The sequence below is a fragment of the Oryctolagus cuniculus genome, chromosome 4, assembly GCF_051225735.1.
Source record: "Oryctolagus cuniculus isolate XC-2025 breed Fujian yellow rabbit chromosome 4, ASM5122573v1, whole genome shotgun sequence".
NCBI classification, from domain to species: domain Eukaryota; kingdom Metazoa; phylum Chordata; class Mammalia; order Lagomorpha; family Leporidae; genus Oryctolagus; species Oryctolagus cuniculus.
Window position 1 is genome coordinate 103,837,745 of NC_142870.1, and position 4,993 is coordinate 103,842,737.

Sequence of the window (4,993 nt, forward strand, 5' to 3'; positions counted from 1 at the left end):
TTAACAATGAAGATAGATTCTGAGAAATATGGTGTTAGTACTGCTTGTTATTACACAAACATCAGAATGTAGCTAGATAGTATAGACTACTAGATACTAGGCCATATGGCATGGTCTGTTGCTCTTAAGCTACAAAACTGTTTAGCATGTGACTGTGCTAAATGTAGGAAATTATAACACAATGTTAAGTATTTGATCATCTAAATTCTCCTCTTAGGTCAATGACGATTTTCTTGGTTGTTGTTGTCTCTCGTCATAGATTTACCTGTAAGCAGACAACATACCAGGAATCGTTCTCTCTATTCAGACCTTTCAGAGTGGTGTCTGTGTTTTTAAACCTTTTAAGGACACTGAGGTATGCAAATGCTTCTGCTAAACACTTCACTGTGTATTTTCTTGAGACTTGTTTCCTTGCAATTTCCTTATTTCTTGCCCTCCTCGTCCAGTTCCAACAATTGCTCACTAGCCAGCTCCTCAGGAACCACCTGTGCTCATGGCTCAGTGTTATCCTCACCCACTCCCAGGCTAAAATCATTTGCCATATCAACCATGCCTTGTTGGTTTTTTTGCAACTCATCTGTAGCAAATCCTTTTTAGTTTAAAGAAGAATCACTTGAGTGCCTTTTGCCAGGTGTCATTTATTCCTTTCTTGGTGATATTGAAGTAGGCAGGCATACAGGCTAAAATTGATTAGATTTGTGAGCTGGAAGACCATGTCTTTGCCACGCCCCTATGTGACCTCATTCCCCTACCTGGCCACACCTGGGTGTCCACCAGCCAATCAGGTTAATTAACCACTCCCCTTTGGACGTGGGTTAAAAGCCAGGAAACGGTATGGACTGGCCAGCTCTCTTCTTCCCTGGCCTCTTGTCAGGAGGGGGCTTGCTGTAGCCCCGCGCCTCCAGGGTGCATGGCCTTCGGACCATGTGCTCTAGGCTTCCTGGCCCAGATACAGGCCTAGATGCTCTTCCACGTGGCTGGTTCCTGGTGCTCAGTATGAACCCCTATTCACCTCTCTCTCTTAAATAAAGCTTTCTCTCTCCTATGCATCTTTTTCACTAAATAAAAGCTTAAAGTGTACCATGCTTCCTCGCTTATCTGTGCCAGTATTTAGAATTCTTCTCTGAATATTAGGCAAGAACCCTCTTGGGCTTATTAATATTGGGGATTTCATAATAAGCCCATGGTGAAATCGTATGGCACCCCAAATTCTGGTAGCACATGTGGCACCCCGGGTAGCATTTCTAGGGAACTTTATGGGGCCACATTTCAGTGTAAATTCTAGGGGGTCTTCTCCAATTTCAATATCACCCCAAGCCCAAACAAATTACTTGATGCAGTCAGAGATGTTGTAACCCTAGAATTTGTGTTCCTCAGTCCTAGCAATAGCTTGGGAAAATATCCTTACAAGTAGTAGATATTGGATGCTGTTATAACTCCTTGGCCCATTGATTGGGAGAAATATCACTTTGATATTGGGAAGATCATCAATAAAAGGAAAATTTGTAGAAACATTATTAGCAATAAGTGAAATTTTGAAAGATATGCTATTCTCCACACCATGTTTCATCCTTTCACAAGGGTATAACAATTCTGGAAGGTGTCTTGAAGAGTAGATGGGTCATCCTCAACTTCTCATTGTTCCTTACTGGCAGTATATGCTTATTGATACACTGAGAAATTCTGGAGTTCGCACTATGCCAGAATACAGGGTTTTTTAACCATTGCTCCAAAATAAGACTATTTTCTTATCCTTAAGAAACCTTGAATCCTGGCATTGATTTGAACTCCTCATGGACAAAAGTCCAATCAGTCATTTGCTTGCATGATAGACAGGTTACATCCACAATAAAGATTTGTTCCCACAAAAAATTTTCCTCCATAATCAGCTTACCTATGATTTCCAGAATTCTTCAACTGCTTTTATTCAGCACTCAAAGACTCACTGATCATTTTCATCTTATGTAGTGAATAATGCTTTTCGAAAAATTTAAACTGCTTATAGCAAATTCAATATTTTATTCCGGTCCAGTGTTTTATTTCAATACCAAGATTTTTTTGCTTTGGCCGTGATTTTCGTGGTCCTAAGAGGAATACCTTCCTACCTTTGGTCTTCAGGCAAGGTCATTAGAGGTTGTTCCAGGTTGCATATGGACCCTTCTCAGATTTGTGTCTGTCTCATTGTCTTTGACAAAGCAGATCTTTTGTCAGCTTCTGTCACTTTGTTCTTTTTTATTCCCCCAGAGGTGTATACCATTCCAGAAGATACTGCAATACCAGACAGACGCATAGAATGAACATAAAACTTTTGAACATAAGATGGGATTTAAATTCCTATTCCAGGTCCTTGCCTTTTACATAATCATTCTAAATATATGCACAAATATGGTACACAAAATGATAAAGTTTATTTAAAAAGTGAAGAAAACACACACACACACACGTGGTTATCGTTCAGGAATACAGTGAACAAGGAAGGGAAAAGGGTGGGGAGGGAAGTACAGGGATGTTTCCTCAGCAACCTGTCTCATCCTTATCTTCTGGGAGAGAGAGAGAGAAAGCCCCTCCCAGCTATAAGCCTTTTATGAAGTTGGAAGGGGAGGGATTATGTTACCACCCCCAGGTGCCAGAGGAAGGTAGATAAATACTGGGCAAGGGCTATTAGACTGATGGGTAGGTAGATAGGATTATATAGGGTGGGGGAGGTTTGGTTTCCAGTTACTGCTCCTAATCTAGCATTTGTCTTTTTCCATATCAGAGCAAGCTCTTATTCCAACCCTCTGCTCCAAAAATCCATTCAATATATTGTCCTTGATTAGAAGATGTATCAGATATTAAACTGATAAAAACAGACACTTCACTTCATCTTAGCCAAAAGGCCAAGAAGCAGTCATTACTTTCTTCTTGTTCTTCAAGAGCATAGCTATGGTGAAATGAGACATATTGACTGGTGAATAGTAGTCATCACCAATTTTCTACCTTCAGAGTCCCTCTTCATTTTTCCTTTTGTTTTCAGGTCAATCAATGCGGCTTCTTACCGGCCACATTAGTCTTTGGTTTTGTATGCTTAGGAGTCATGAACAAAGTAACATTCAATAAAATCAAGCACAAGAGAAGATGACGTGCTCAAGAGATTGTAAATGTGAGATGTAGTTGGATAAAGCTGCTACTGGTTACCATAACACTTGCTGTCCATCACTGACCAAAACAAAGTTATGCAGTACACAACTACATAACTACTTTGCCAAGAATAACTGACAGCCTGTATTGAAAGAAGAGTAGAAATCCCTACTTGTAATTTTATTCCTGATATTAAGTAATTTCCCGGTCCTTGACAAATTGCTTGCCCCTCTGAACTTTGTGATAAATAAATGCTAGACTTGAAAGAAAGCTAATAGAAAACTTCAAATCTTCATCATTCCACCAGAAGCCAACCTATTCTATTTGTCAAAGAAGGCACTGTTTCTGTGGTTGGAATATTCTAATTGTAGGAGAGGACCTTAAAACAGGCAATTACACACACAGTGTGGACATGAGGTTTGATGTTAATCTAACAATAATTTTTTCTAATTTAGTTTGCCACACCTACACAAAAATATATCAAAAATGTTATTTGGCATGAGAACCTTTCCAATATTTGAAGATGACTATCATAGATAATTGTCATGGAATCTTTGCATATATTTGTTTTGCAAGTTAAAAGTGACCAGCTCATTGAATCATTTTCTTTTCAGTCAAATCTTTTTATCTTTATTCATTATTCTCATCAAACATAATCTTAAAATAATTGGCATCCAGAAAGTAACACATAATTCTGAGAATAGTAGGGCTTCAGGAGAATAAGGGATTTATATATATTGATATGGTGACCACTCTTCTTTTAATGTCTCTAAGCTTACATTTGAGAGGTTTTTTTTTTTTTCAGAGCCACAACATTCCAATGATTCACAATGAACATGAAAACAGCTAAATGCCTACATTTTTTAAAATGTATATTGCTAAGCCATGAAACAACCACCATCTATATTTTACACCAAATTTTTTCAAATATTATCATCATCATGCCAGTATAAGGTCATTTTAAAAATTGGCTTATGCTATGTCATATATCAAATGTATTTTCATGTCACCATAATTTTTGCAGGTAAGCCTCCTACTCACATGATTGGTAAGTATTATTTCTCTCCATAGTTGTGAAGATAGAAGACAACTACATAGATAAAACGTTTGAAGATTCTTTGGAAATTAACACCATATACATATTTAAATATATATTTGCTTTTCAATTTTAATTATTTATTTTTCATAGGGATTTAATAAACAAGTTTCAGGTTTTTTTAAATCTTATTTTAGAGATCACCCTATTTTGGAGATGAAGTATTGTTAATCCACAGAAGAAGAAAAAGAAAGCCAATGAAATGAATAGTGATGAATAAAATCTTCTATTTGCCCCACACTTATTAATACACTAATATTATTGTACCTAATATGCCCAAAGATTTCATGAGGTTCATACTATTTTACTTCCATTATATAGTAAAAAATAGAAAATGAAGCTTATAAAAAGAACTTGAAAGATCAGTAGCTAGTAGTTTTCAAACCTACAAATTGAATCCTAATCTGTCATGCCTCTCACTGATTACCACAGTTACTTCTACCTCCTTGCTACAAAAGAATGTGAGAGAAGCAGAACTAGATAGGAGGCCTGCTGAAATCTGGCTCCCTTTATAAACATTTCCCTTTATCATAATGTGTGGCTTATTAATTTATTAAAATCTCACAGCTTCATGGAACTATGGTATTAACTAGAGAAGAGTATCTCAGCTTCAAGTCTCTTGACATATGTGCTGGAGAATTTCTTACAGGGAGCAGTCCAGTGCCTGGTAGGATATTGGCAGCATCCCTGATCTCTACTCACTAGATTCTAGTACCGTTCTGAAGTTGTGACAACCAAAACCTCCTTCAGACATCACCAAATGTCCTCTAAGAGAAT

At 37.4% G+C, this 4,993-nt stretch overlaps 1 non-coding gene across 1 annotated transcript; it reads right to left on the minus strand.

Annotated features, from left to right (window-relative positions):
- Positions 1 to 2,705: 2,705 nt before the first annotated feature.
- Positions 2,706 to 2,891, minus strand: LOC127483105 (U2 spliceosomal RNA). Its single transcript, XR_007909068.3, has one exon. It is a non-coding gene; the product is annotated as a U2 spliceosomal RNA (small nuclear RNA).
- Between the last annotated feature and the right edge of the window lie 2,102 nt (positions 2,892 to 4,993).